Genomic DNA, 15,445 nt, shown 5'->3' with positions numbered 1-15,445 from the left:
TACAAGAAGAGTACTTTAGGTCTTTGGGGCATTAAATAACAAGATGTGGGGCAGTATACAGTTTAAAAAAAAACACAAAAAACCTTTTGAGTTCTGCTTTATCTTTAATCCACAGGGCCTGATAGCAGTGTGGGAAATGACCAGAGTGAGGCATGTGCTTCTCATCACAATATCTGTTTTGAACCGAGGCTTTGCCATCAGAATTCTTCACGTTAGAATGACTCTGGAAAAGTCATTTGGAAATATCAACAAGGGATTATTAGCCTAGGCAGTTTACTTCAGGGCTGCTGAGTTCAAAAAGAAAAAAGGTGTCACATAGCTACAAGGCATCATCTTCCCAAAATAGGACACACAAGTAGCCATCGATTTCATAGAAGTACACACTTAAAAGCATTTATAACTGGGGAAATATAGACACTTATTTATTAACACTGAATAAAATGAATCTTCACTAAAGACACACCCAAATCATTTTACATATTTACATTATTTTTCATTTTATTCATATTTTCCAAGTAAAATTCATTTAAAATTAATATAAATATTTCTCATATAAGCCTATCCTATATTCAGCAGACTGGTAGGCACCTGGCAGGCAATAAATAAGGGCTTATTGATTTTTCAGATTGATCTTTACAATACAATTGGACATTACCTACAGGCTTACTTCTCAGATTTTGGGGGTTCAGTTCCACACCACCACAATAAAGCAAATAATGTATATACCTTAATTAAAAAATAATTTATTGCTAAAAAATTCTGTCATCTGGGCCTGCAATGAGTCTTAATCTTTTTGATGGTGGAGGGTCTTGCTTCGATGTTTGTGGCTCCTGACTTATCAAGGTGGTGGCTGGTGAAGATTGGAGTAGCTGGGGCATTTTGTTAAAATAAGATAACAATGTCATAGATAGACTATTCCTTTCATTTAGACACTTAAACACCATTGTAGGGTTATTAATTGGCATAATTTCAATATCGTTGTGTGTCAAGGAAGTAGGAGGCCTGGGAAGAACAAAAGACACAGGGAATGGCTACTAGAGGAATAGTTATAACACACACAAGATATATTAAGTCTGCCATCTTATATGGGTGTGGTTCACAGTGCCCCAAAACAATTACTATAGTAACATCACAGATCACAGATCGCCATAACAGATTTGATAATGAAAAAATCTGCAATATCACAAGAATTACCAAAACGTGACACAGAGACATGATGTGAGTACATGATGTCAGAAAAATGGCACCAATAGACTGCCTTGATTGCCACAAACCTTCAATTTGTAAAACAAAACAACAACAAAAAACCCCAATCACAATATCTGTAAACACAATAAAACTAGATATTCCTGTATTCCTTAGTGTGATCCAATATTGTAGTTTGGATTACAACATCTATTAGATTCTAACTTTCCTCCAAATACATAGTTACAATTACAAATTATAACTGTGAATTCCTTTAATAGGCACTTTAAATCTATTATCCAAAGATCCTAGAGGCTAACCCAATAAAACTATCTGGAACATACACTCAAAAAGTTCCAACATTTGACACTGGATTTTCAGTTAATTATCAGATAGCCTATCCCTCAAAAGGGGTTAATTTCCCTGGTCAGTGCCTCATCCCTACTCACAATCTAATTTCCCAGGCCAAAATGCAGCAAAGAGAAACTGTGACTTCATACTAACAACCAAAATTCAGTTTTTCTCTATCCACATAGTCACTGAATAAGAATAGATCTTGATGGAAAGAAAAACATGTCTGATACTTAATAATCTCAGCATTCCAATCATTGAACATTCAAATGAGCACAGACCAGGGAGTAGATTAAAAGGAACAAATACCCTCAAGTAACAAAAAGTTATATGTACAACATCATAGAATCAAAAATTTACAGATTTAAAGCTTGAAGAAGACATTGTAGATCACAATGCATTTCCTTCACTTTACAGATGAGGAAACAGAGGCCCAGAGAGGTTGTGATTTGCCTAAGGTCACACAGGAACAAATAAAAAAGTCAGGATATGAAGCCAGAATTTTTGCCATATCAAAGTATGCCTAATTCATCATTTCCCAAACAATCTGCCACAATACTGTTTGACTCTTGGATACCATTCCATCCTCCTTTCTCCTATTTTAAACTTTTTAATTCTCTTCACTGATTTTGTACCAAGAAATTATGGAAACCATGGTGGCAAGGGAGAAGAGCTAATGCATTTCTGTGCATGCATGGGTATCTGTATTTATCTTTAACCGTCAATTACACTGCTGCTCAAGAAGCAGTAGAGTTTAAAAGATAGCCTCGGAGTCAAGAAAATCAGACTTCAAGTTATCATTTCAGATACATTCTGGCTGGCAGGTCATTTAAAATGGACTAGAATGGGGGGAGAGACTTCAGGAGGGCACACCCACTAGTATGCTGTTACAAGAAGCAATTTGCCTATGGCCATATAGTGATGATGATGATGGTGAGGATAATGATAACTAATATTTATACAGAACTTACTATGTGCCAGGGACTGTTCTAAGCACTTTACAATTTTTTATCTCTTGTGACCCTCACAAGGAACCTGAGAGATAAGTGCTATATAGCTAGTATGTGTAACAGGCAAGACTTTAACCCAAATGTCTCATCAAAAAATGAATGTGTTCATTTACTTACTCTTAATTGAATACTATGTGCAAGGCACTATGCTGTTGAAATCATATTGGTGATCCATGCTGAAGAACATTCATGGAAATACACAGAGTGTCTTAACTTCTTAAGAAGGTGTCTGAAAATACAGTTCAGTAAAAACTAAAGAGAAAGACAGATTCCAAAATCATTTCCAGGACTCTGCCCAGCTAGGCTTCACGCAGCAGTGTAGTTGTCAGGCTGCCAGCAATGTCCTAGATTCCAGTCCAACATTTGGCAAAACATATTGCCTTTATCATCTGGGGTGCACAAAGCTTAAAATCATTAGTTGCTTTTAGAGCCTTGCTTCTATTATCCAAAGTGTTCGTTATCAAGTTAGTTATGGTTGAGCAATTCCAAACAACAGTATCACACTATTAATTCAAGTCACACAAACATTTATTCATTCAATTCAAACAAACAAATTTTTTTTGCCTTTTTTTTTTGAGGGGGGAAGGTAGGGCAATTGGGGTTAAGTGACTTGCCCAAGGTCACATGGCTAGTTTTTCTTGGTGTGTGTGTGTTAAGTGTCTGAGGCTGGATTTGAACACAGGTCCTTCTGACTCCAGGGCTGGTGCTCTATTCACTACACCACCTAGCCACCCCCAAACAAAATTTATTAAACCTTTACTATGTGACCTCTGTAAATATCCCAATGCAATGCTTCCTAAATGTCCAGAGATGATTCCAAGGTCTTAAAACACCCTACTAGTTAGTCCAGCCAGAAAATTCTGGACAGTTTAGTCTACTGTCCAGAAACCAGCCTACTTAAAGTATTGTGAGGTTTACCATCACAAGACTGACCATTAGAGCATGTACAAAATTTTGGAGGCCCATTTCCCCCAAGATGCTACCAAAGGCACCAAAGGGAGCACTTAAGACAGAAGCCAAGTCAAAGACCAGGAAAGCCCATGTTTACAGGTCTATGTAGGAATAAAATGAAGAAAATACAAATATAGCCCAGCTTCTGCAGACCCCACACACTTTGGTTTCAAAGGCAGAGCAAGGAGCTTAGGAAAAGCATCCCTAGGGAGAACAAATTTGATAACTTTGCCATCACTGGTTTCCCTTACCATTGAGTCTGTGATAAAGAAGACTGAAGGCATCATCCTGATATCCATGTGGAGATCAAGACCAATAAACACCAAAAGATTGTAAAGAAACTGTATAACATGGATGGAGCCAAGTTCAACATACTGTTCAGGACCAAGAGAAGAAAGCCTATATTGCACCTGCTTCAAACTAAGATGTTCAGGATCTTGCCAACAAAATTGAAACTGTGTGAGATACACCTGGCTAGCCTGTTCTATATACAATAAATATTTCCATATAAATATTTTTTTAAAAATAGAACTAATGACCATGAAACTAGCAAAGATATAAAATAGCCTTTGATCTTGTTCTGTTCCCTTCTCTTTTTGCAGGGAGAGTGGCAGAATAGGAGAAAATGAGCCAGATGATGTTAACCTCAAACTTCTGAAGTCTTCTGTAAACACTTATTTAACTACTGGGAATCCAAATCCACGTGTGATCTTTTTTCCAACAATCCATAAGTTGACGCATCTAGAAACACTCAACAATTCCATTCATGTTGACATTTTTGTTATAAAAGAAAGTAGAAGTCATATATCCTTAGAAAACAAGGTGGCTGGTCATGTGGCAAGATTGAGAGATAACAGATAGCCTCTAAGTAATGTTAGGGTATTCAGGACATTAAAGCCAGTAGAATGGGGGTATATCCCCTAGAGAGGAATTACAGAAAGTCTGGAGGGCTTCAGTCTGCACTTGTGGAGGAAGTAGTGACATGATTGAGATCACAGATCCATCTAAGTATCTTCTAAATGAAAGATTCTAGGCTAAGTGCTAGGAGATAGAGTCCCCACCCTCACGCAAGGAATTTACAATCACTGGAGGAGGGGGAAAGGACATGTATGATAGGAGAGTTTCAGTATGCTAGGCTCCAAGTGAAATGAAATATAAAACATGGAAATGTTCTCTGAAATACTTGAGAAAAACAACAGGAAAGCTATAATATCCTAAAGAAACTTAAATTGTCCATTATTCCATCTTCATAATAGTAAACAGCATACAACTTGTCTGTGAGACCCAAGCTAAATGAACTTTGTTTAGAGGGACAGATAGCTGCAGCCTGTTTTTGTTGTTTGACCCTTGAGTTGAAGAAACCCAGCACTGCCTCTTTTCGTTGCCACTGGCCTTCTCCACTATCTTCCTGGCACCCTGAGGGATGCTGTAAAATCCCAAGAAGCATGGTAAGAATATGAGCAGCCTGCTTAACTCTCTGCTTGCCAAATGAGAGGTCCTGGGACGAGCACAGTGCCTTCCCTTCGCAGTCTCCTTCCTTATAATCACAGAGGAAAATGGAATAAGGATGACTGAAGCTTTACTTCAGCTCCACTAGCGAGAAAAAGGCCAGGAACAAACAACATGTATGGCTTGGGATGGGTGGGTAGTATCATGCCGTTAAGGGTATACAAAAATGTCTACACGTGGAGCTCTACTAGAGGAAACAATGTGTGGTGTTTGTATTGATTCTGGAGACCAAGGAAAACAGTGGTTTAAAATGGAGAATAAAAGCTCCAGAGTCAAAGGACTTAAAACTCTTCAACTTATTATATGGATGACTTTGGGCAAGTTACTTATACTCTCTGAAACTCAGTTTCCTCAACTGTAAAATGAAGCTGCTATTATCAGATGGTGTCTGAGGTACCTTCAAGAACTATGAATCTAGGGACAGCTAGGTGGCGCAGTGAATAGAGCGCTGGCCCTGGAGTCAGGAGGACCTGGGTTCGGATCCAGCCTCAGACACTTAACACACACACACACACACACACACACACACACACACACACACACACACACACATACCCTAGCCATGTGACCTTGGGCAAGTCACTTAACCCCAGTTACCCTCCAAAAAAAAAAAACAATGACTCTAGCTGTATGATACTATGTGTGGACCCTTGTTTTAAATTTTTTAAACTAAATTCAGTAGACTCTTTTTGTTTTTCTAATTCCCTTCTTTGAGACAGGTGATTTCATTAAATTGACTTCTTGAGATTCTAATTCTAAAAATCTATTCATGATCTGGATACAAAAAAAAAATCACAATAAAAAGATAAGAGATGAACTGTTTTCTTTTTGATCATCACTCTTTACAATAACCTCCAATCAATTTAGTAAAACTGTCACCAAGAATAATAGTTCTTGAAGCATGCTATAATTCTTCCTGAAAAAAAGACTATTAAACACATGAAACAAATTCTGTATATGATATCTGAAACAAAATGCTCTGCATTACTACATAACCTCTTTAAAGAGTTCCCATATGCCTGTGTATTTTTAAAAACCTTATCTGGAATAGTCCAATTTCGAAACCCATTGATCTTGCCTTGATGAATAAAACATACTGAGGGATTCTTACTAATTCTTCCAAAAACCTGTCGGTCTAAATAACTTACTGTTTCCTCTGGCTTAGGTAATCACCTTTGAACTTTTCTCTAAAGTATTTTCAATTTTAGAATCACAGCTTGATGCCAGTTTCAAATTGTTTAATTGTCCACATGTTCCCTATTTTACCACCAAACATGCTGGAAAAAAAGGAAGTAATTTGTTTTACTTATTGAGGCTTGCCAATAGAAAGATCATGTCTTGGGAATTTTTAGTACTTGTGTGACTTTCCTAGCAAAATTGAAACACATTTTTTTTTTGCAACAACCAAAACCTAGTACTTCTACAAATTTTAAAGAAATGATCAGATTAACAACCTGTGTTGCTAAATCAGCTGTGTGTTTTTTAATTCATTCTCCTAACCAGAAGGAAGAAATTGTAAAATGCTATATAGAAATCATTCCTGATTTAGCCTCTGCTAATTTCCTATCACAAGGAAGAAAATCACTGAAAGGGGCAAAATAGTATTTCAGAAACTCATCCATGTGGTTTAAAGGCTGACTGGAAAAGGACATTACAGGATTTAGCAATCCTTATCTCTATCTAAACTATAGTTAATAATGTGTCTTCTCGAATTAATCCTTAAAAGCTCAAAGTCCACTCTTCTCATTTTGGAGAAGATTCACTTCATAACTGACACATTTAAAAGGCCAATATTAAGGTTTGTCTCCTGATAAATAAAGCTGATCTGCAAAAATTTTAAATGCTCTCAACTTTTTCCAAAATGTTGCTTCAAATATCTTTAATAATCAAAAATTCCAACATGTTTTAACACTAATTCAGTCCTGTAAATTACAAAGTAAAAACAATGGATGCACAAGAGAAGGATCTGAATCAATAATCTTCAGAGTTTTCTGTGAGACAAAAAGTTAAGTATAGATAAAGAACTTTATCTATAAATCAAGGGATTTATCAGGAAAAAATTTTTAAGGGAAAATGAAGGGATCAAAAAAAAAGGTAAAGCTTTCTCTACATCAAGTAATTGATGATGGATCCAAAGAAGTAGGCTCTAGATAGTCATGTTTTCATTTATCCATACACAGTTCATAAGATCATATATTTAAGAGGGGAAAAATCTTTATAAGCTATCAGTTTTAAACCTCTCATTTTACAGATGAAGAAACTGATAGAAACAAGGGTAAGTGACTTGTCCCAGGTTATACAGGTAATAACGGAAAGAAGTGAAATTTGAATCCAGGTCCTCTTACTCCAAAATAGAACACTAATACCTTAGGGTTAAAAGAAAAACACAAAACACTAACAAAAAAGGGCAATATAAATCTTAAGGATTAAATTATTCCCTTAGAAAGTTCATTAACATTTTAATTCATCTCCCTCGGAATCTATAGGGTTCAAACACTCTGCAATAATGTCAATCCAAGTCATCAAAAAATAACGTTGGCTCCAGAGTCAAAGAAAAAAAAAAGAGTATATTAAAACTTTAGTCAACTGAAATGCTTGGTGTATATAGGTTATTCTACTTAGCAAAGCTTTCTGGTTAACTAAGAGTTTATCAGGAAAGCCTTCTTTTGGTTGAAATTCATTCTTAAATTCTCTAGCACAATTTCCAGCATTACTGCATATGTTGAACTATACATATGGATTGATTTTTGTTGAGTTATTTCAGTCATGTCCAACTCTCGGTGACCCTATATGAGGTTTTCTTGGCAAAGATACTGGAGTGGTTTGCCGTTTCCTCCTCCAGTTCATTTTTACAACTGAGGAAACTGAGGCAAACAGGGTTGACTTTCTCAGGGTCACACAGCTACTAAGTATCTGAGGCCACATTTGAACTCAGGTCTTCCTGATTCCAGGGTCAGCACTCTATCCACTGTGCAACTTAGCTGCCTTACAGATTTATTAGATAAAGACATATAGATATCTTTCTTAAATGATTCAGGATCTTGGAGTGCTTTATGTTCATCAATGATATGTTCATACCCATTGTCAATATGTGGCACTGTAGTTAAAGAAAAAGTGATAGAATAGAGGAAAAATTGGGCTGAATGTTCACTAACTCCAGGACAAACTCTAGAAATTGATTTTTTAAAAATACATTCCTGTTAAGAATTTTTTCCTGCTAATTCTGTATTTCTGCTGAAAGTGACCAAAAAAAATTCAAATTAATTGAAGGTTTCTCTTATTTGGACTTCATTATTAAATGCTCCACTGTATTAAGAGAAGAGAAAGAGGAAAGAACCCTTTCATCTAATTAAACTTGATAATCACATGAAGCATTTGTCTAACACCTTGGTTCTTCCTGTGGAAACCTAGTCTAGTGTAAAGTCCAAAAGCATGAAAGGCTAATAGAAGCAAATGTTTAGAAGATTTCATGCTGTTACCTCCCTAAATCTTTGGAAATTGGATTGAGGCAGCAGCTAGAGCACTAGGCCTGGTGTCATGAAGACCTGAGATCAAATAACAACCTTAAACAAGAACTAGCTGTGTAAACTTAACCTGTTTGCCTCAGTTTCTTCATTTGTGAAAATGGGGATAATAATAGCACCTCCCTCTCGGAGTTATTGTGAGGATCAAATGAGATAACTGTAAAGTGCTTAGCACAGTGCCTGGCATATAGAAGGTGCCATATACACAATAGCTATTATTATTATTATCATTATTATTATTATGGCAAGGTTGGTTAAAAACAGAGAGCCAAGTAGTTCAATCCATTCTCCTTACCAATGAGGGAAGTGCCCGAAGAAGTTAGACAACTTGTCTAGGGTCCTACTTCTGACTAAAGTCAGGGCACATCTCCAGATTCCCAATGCAATGCTTTTCCCATTATGAACTGTGACATCCTACTTTCCCAATAAATGTAACGCAGTCTGCTACTCTACACAGCACCATCTACTGCCACAGCATCTTTGCTTCCAAGAGCCAATAATGTGCTTTTCTTAGCTATTAAGCTATTCGGGGCTGGAAAGCTATACTTTTCAAGAATAGAAGATGAACCTGAAAATAAAATTTACTTTCTTGAAAAAAAAATTGGTGGGGCGGCCAGGTAGCACAGCAAGTAAGAGCACCGGCTCCAGTGTTGAGAAGACCTGGAGATCGAATCCCAGGCTCAGACACTTAGCACCCACCCAGAAACACCTGGCTGTGTAACCTTGAGCAAGTTACTTAACCCCAATGGCTTAGGGGTGGCCAGGTGGCTCAGCGAGTAAGAGCACCGGCTCCAGTGTCGGGATGACCTGGATCAAATCCAGGCTCAGATACTCAGCACCACACCCAGAAATAATAACTGGCTGTGTAACCTTGAGCAAGTTACTTAACCCCGATTGCTTAATTAAAAAAAAAAAATTGGTATGAAACTTCTTTGAGAAAACTAGCATAGTTTTCCTTTAATCAGGCACACAAGAAGGCAAAATTTTTCTTCATTATCCACATAGTTACTAGACAGGTCTTGCATTCTAGCAGTTTCAATACAAGGGTAAGAATAAAGAGAGCGTGTTTTTATTTTTTGTTCTCTTGAATATAGTGTGATACCTTAGGCAAGTCATGTAATATTCTCATGGTAATAAATTTTTTGACTGGGAATATTACTATCAACCTACATAAGAAAAATATTCAGGAGGTGGCTAGGTGGCACAGTGAATAGAGCACCGGGCCTGGAGTCAGGAGTACCTGAGTTCAAATCCGGTCTCATATACTTAACACAAAAGCTAGCCATGTGACCTTGGGCAAGTCATTTACCCATCAATTGCCCTCCAAAAAAAAGAAAAGAAAAATGTTCTGAGATCAGGTTAAACTTAATAAGCAATAATACAACTCACTAGGGGATTCAGGAGCATAGGCAAGAGAAATACTGTCCAATTAAGATTCTTTTCAATTTCTGGGACCTTTTATACTGCTAGGTGCCTAGGGAGGCTTTGTCTATTAACTCTTTCAGGATGCTGTACTTAGGTACCAGTGCAGTGTACTGCTACATAACGTAATTTAGACACTGGGTAGTTGATCCAACTTTGTCAGGCAGTAAGAATAAACGAATCGATATTTCAGTCTAAAAATGAAACTCACAGCATCATTAATTTTGATGTAGAGTTAACCACAAACATATTTGGGGGCACAGCTAAAAGGGTTTGGCACAAACAACAAATTTCCAAATAGCTCAAATAAATTCACCAACTCAAGTTCACTCAATATTCATTGATTACCAAGAAGTTAAAAAAATGACTCCTATCCAAATCATTTTTAATTCTAATTTCATCCTGGTCTATCATGTTTGGTTTAAGGCATTAACATCTATAATAATATACTGAGATATCATCACTGCAGAAATCTAGCTTGTCAGTTATGCAAAACTTGCCAATAAAGTTAATAGTTTGATATCATATTTGGCTGACCACAGGTCGTGATGCCATATATTCAAAACAATAAACAGAATCATAAAAGTGAAGAAAACAGAGTTGAATAGGAAAAAAAAATGATCTTTGATATCAACAGAGAGAAACCAAGGAAACCTCTTTTGAATCGAAGACTCTTTAATCTTACTGTCATAGACCCTTTTGAAAATAGAGCAGTCAGTAGCCCTTTCAAAGTCAACCGCTGAAAGAGTTAGTCTCATGTAATGTTGTGACAGATGTGTGCCAGATTTTGCATAGGACATAAGTTTGGCCCCAAGGAAAAGCCCAGAGCATGCCTACATCACAGGCAGAATAGAAAATGAGCACATTTATCATGATGCTTACTCAATCTGCCTAACAACCTGAAGGGGTTAAATAGCACAGTCCTCAGAGTCTCCCTTGTACCAGGTGTTTTCTCTCCACTTTACTGAGGAATTACAGAAGACACCAAAGATCTCTTCCTTCTCCATAAAGCTGCTTGGGGGGGGGGGGGGGGGGGGGGGGGGGAAGGGGAAAGAAGAGGAGAGGGGGGTTGAGGGAAGGCGTCCCTGTTCTTTGCACTATCCATATCTGTAGTAATAGCAATAATAGGACAGAAACCCAAAGCTCAGGCAGCAAACATCAGGGGCTTCCCACAGCATGGATATGTTTTATTGCCTAGTTACTGAACTCTACAGAGCGATCTGGGGCACTAGTGAACCAAAGATAATTTAATTCTCCTTCAAATTTGCGTGCTTTCAAAGAAAGCATAGACATTTGAGACCATAATGGGCGGAGGAAAGGGGACAACTTCCAGAGCCCCAGGATTTACAGTTGTTTCAACCTCCCAAATAGGGATGGGAAGACAAAGCAAGCTTATTATCATTGATGTAGTTTCCCCAGAAGTATTTAGCATAAACGATTCGATTTTCTTTAAGGAACAACCACAGAAACCGGGCTAAGAAAGTAGGTCTGAAGCTCTGGGTACATGATGATCCCTTCCCCCTCCCAGATTAACTTCTGAAGCTGCAACTTCAAGATCTGGGGGGCTTTCTAAACATGTAAGATACATATACACACACACACACACATCAAATAGCAGCAGTTTTCTCCTGCTCCTCATTGAAAGCTGGAAACTTCAGCTGCTTGACCTAATAACCACTATCCCTTCCCCCGAAACTAAATCAAGCAAAGCCAATAAAGACATGACTGAGGTGCAAAGAAGAAAGGGAGGTGGGGGAGTAACCATATCTCAGTGAGAGACCTGCGGCTGATCGGCATTGTTGCCACCAGCAGACTGGGTCTGGATGCTACCCCGGAGCCGGTACTGGCCAGCTCGTAGAAGGGGTATGAGGGGAAGGGGTGGAGAGCGAGGACCTGGGGGGAGGGGGCAAGATCTCGCTGGCTTTTGCCGAGTATCCCGGGCAGCGGCGTCTGCCACAACTGGAAATGCACGCGCCGAGGCAGCCGAGGCGGAGGCAGCTGGGCAGCTGTGCGCTCCCCCGCCATCCCCAGCTTCCAGCCTCGAAAGCTCGCTCGCTCGCTCGGACTGCGAGTAGCCCAGCGTCGGCGGCGCGCATCCCCAACCCCCCCAAGGCTCCCCGGCCAAGCCTCACCTCCTGCCTCAGCAAGCACGTCCCCGGCAGCCTCCCCGGAGACGCCAACTAACGAACCCCGAAGGCAGAAGTGGAGTGAGAGTCCTCGGAGGAGCCGCCGCCGCCTCCCGTGCACGAACCGCTTCCTCTAGACCCTGAATGAAACTCCCCGGAGCTGGAGCCGCCGCTGGCCGAGGAAAGAAGAGCTCGGCAAAACCGGGCCCTGCCCACTGGCCCCCGCACCCACGGGGGAGCGCGGCAGAGGGCTGCCGCCGGCCCCCGCTGAGCCCTGTGCCCCCACTGCCAGAGGAGACCGGCAGTGAGCAAAGTGAAGGCCGGCGAGGCTCTGGACAGGATCTGCGAGCTTGCAAAGCCCCAGCCGAGAGAGATAGCGATGTTGGTTTTATGGCCGCCTTAGCTTGTGGCGGCAATGGTTTGGTCCACACTGAAGTGGGAGGGCTTAAGGGATGTTTAACTGTGCAGTTGAGGGAGGGAACTTAGTTTGAGTTGGGGCTGTGGCGTGTGGAAGCTTGTGTTAGCACACTCTGGTCAAGCTTTATTGTTATTGTTATTATTATTTCAAAGGAGGACCATGGGGAGTTCAGAGTTTAAAACCCCTAAACGCCACCCAATAACACCGAAAGGACAAAAGGTAAAATTCTAAGGGCTGCGGGTAGCCTGCCCCCATTCAATCAGTAACTTAACCAGATTAACCAGACAGCAAATTAACATTTATAAAGCACCTATTTGTGCCACTGATTGTGCTAAACTCTGGGAATACAAAAGAGAGATCAGTCAGATCAGAAAAAAAAAAAAAAACAGTCCCTAACTCCCAAGGAGCTCACAGTCTAATAGGGTAGACAAGATGAAACAACTATGTTCAAACAAGATAGATAGAGGACACACACTGGAAATAGTCAACAGAGAGACATCATTAACATCATAGGATATCGGGAAAGGTTTGCTGTAGAAGGTGGGGTTTTAACTGAGACTTGAAGTAAGCCAGGAGGCATAGATGAGGAAGGAGAGAGCATTTCAGGAAAGCTGACAGAAAGTGTCTGAGATAGTGTCTTGTTCAAAAAACTGTCAGGGGGACTTGTTATTGGGTCTCAGAGTTGGGGGGTCGGAGTGGGGCCAAGGATTAAGATATAAGAAGAGTGGAAAGGTATACGTGGGTCAGTTTTAACCCCGAAACGGATGTTATGTTTGATCCTGAAGGTTACTATAGGAAGCCACTGAAATTAATTGAAGGGGTGGGGGAAGAGAAGGGGACAAGGGTGTTATGGTCAGACCTTCAGAATTAGGCACCACACTTGGTCATCTGTCCTCACCATGGTGACCACGGTTACATGGGGACCTTTTGCGTTTTCTAAAGTTTATTTTCTCAATATAACCTTTTTAAAAGCACTTTTTAGTTTTAATTTTTATTGAAACACTTTAACCCTCCAGATTTGTTTTAAAGGATTTTTGAAGAACAAGAAAAAAATAGGAAATCTTTCATCATAAAAAGTTAAAGTCTCTCTCCCCCATACTACCAATTCTCATAGTTGTCTAATCAATATTCCTAAAATACAGCTCTGGCCATGCCCTCTTCTGCTCAGGAAGCTTCAGTGGTTCCCTAGTATTTTGAGGATAAAATACAAACTTTAATTTGGCATTTTAAAGTCTTTGTTCAAACTCTAGCTAGTATCTTTATGGCCAATTATGCTTTATTCTCCTTTATACAATGTTCATAGAGAACTCTACAGACCAGGCTGCCCTACTTGCTCCTTCCTGTTACAAGGTATTCCATCTTCCAATCTGTGTGCCTTTGTACAAATTGTTTCCCATGTATTGAATAGTCTCCCTTTTCTCCTCAGTCTCTCAGAGTTCCTACCTCCCATCAAGGTTCATGTCAAGTGCCACATCCTCTGAGAGGTGAGATTCCTATCTCTGGGATTCCCACAGTCATTAGTGCCCTTGGACCTGTATTTATTTAGTATATATCCTGTATTTGTTTATCTGTGAACATCCCCTTAGTCCAGAAGTTCTTAACCTTTTTTGTGCCATTTACCCCTTTGGCAGTCTAGTGAAGTCTATCAACCCTTTCTCATAACACATTTTTAAGTGCATAAAATAATATGTGCATAAAAATGTATAAAATAATAAAAGTAAACCAATTATATTTAGAGAGAGGTAGGTAGCTAGTTAAATAGATGAATAAAAGTTACCCCTGGTGAAAAATCTAAGCTTCTTGAAATCAGGCATTGTCTTACTTTGGTATTTGTATCCCCAATTCCTGGAATATATAGTATACCAGTGCCTGCCACAAAGTAAAGGCTTAATAAATGCCTCTTGATTGATTCATTGACAAAGTTTCTGCAATGTGACCCCCAAATCTACTTTTAAATTAATGAAGATGTTTTTGAAGCACTCAAAATTACTTTTCTTATTCTTGGCTATATTTGTTATCATTTTCCTCCAGAATTTTGTAATAACTAGGACTTTAAGAAGGACTAATCATATGAAATCTAAACTGACATAATCATTTATTGTGTTAGCTAAAAGTATGCCCAGCTTAAGCAAACATATTAAAAATCAGTTCAGCACTAGTTGTTCATTTTCCAAAGAATTATTCACTTAAAAAAGATTCATCATAGAATTATTTATAGCAAACTCTCCTACTGCATTTTAAACTATGATTCAATTAATACACACTTTTTCATTTGTATTCTATATTGCATCATATAAGAAAGCTATACCTATATTTCAATCTTCTGAAAAATGCTTATGTAGTAAAGGAAGAAAATTTTTCTCAGCTTCAACTCAGGAATGACTACATGTATTTAACTCTCATAATACTTTTTTTTTTTGCTGCCAAAAATAGATATATTTTAAGAAGGGTAATATGAAAAATAGGTTTTAAATAGAACTTTTCTTTGGCATGCTAATGTCAGCACTGTAATAATAGATTATATCAGTGTTAATTCTCTCATTTTAATTCAGTTCAACTGACATGTATAAGAGATTATCTTATTTGAGCTGCACAACAGCATTTTGAATGTAGGTACTATAGTTACTGTTATCCTTATTTTACAGATGAAGAAACTGAGACTCAAATATATTAAGTGATTTTCCCAAAGTCACATAGATAGGAACACTGAAGAGGCAGGATTCAAACCTGTCCCTTCCTGAACCTAGGTTTAGCATTCTTTCACTAGAAAGAATATATAACAATAGAGAAATACTACTGGTTGATACTCATATTGGAAGAAGAACCAAATTCTTCTATTCTTTTTCCTTTATTCCTTTGATCCTTTTGATCTATGAGTTCGAAGACATAAGTTCCTATAGGTTTGTTCTATCTAGTACGTAGATCATACTGAAGGAGTCACTAATATTT

At 38.7% G+C, this 15,445-nt stretch overlaps 1 protein-coding gene across 11 annotated transcripts in view; it reads right to left on the bottom strand.

Moving 5' to 3' along the window:
* Nucleotides 1–12,504, bottom strand: part of FAM110B (family with sequence similarity 110 member B) — a 214,833-nt gene extending 202,329 nt beyond the window's left edge. For all 11 annotated transcript variants that reach the window (XR_011170665.1, XR_011170667.1, XR_011170666.1 and 8 more), the window contains exon 1: nucleotides 12,085–12,504. The gene's annotated coding sequence lies outside the window, so the exon portion shown is untranslated. The remainder of the gene's footprint in view (nucleotides 1–12,084) is intronic.
* Between the last annotated feature and the right edge of the window lie 2,941 nt (nucleotides 12,505–15,445).

Source organism: Petaurus breviceps, unplaced genomic scaffold (genome assembly GCF_028583685.1).
Source record: "Petaurus breviceps papuanus isolate PSGF00001 unplaced genomic scaffold, PetGlider_PUasm1.0 38, whole genome shotgun sequence".
Lineage (NCBI taxonomy): Eukaryota > Metazoa > Chordata > Mammalia > Diprotodontia > Petauridae > Petaurus > Petaurus breviceps.
The sequence above is the reverse complement of the archived record's forward strand: the minus strand, read 5'-3'. Positions and strand labels throughout refer to the sequence as shown.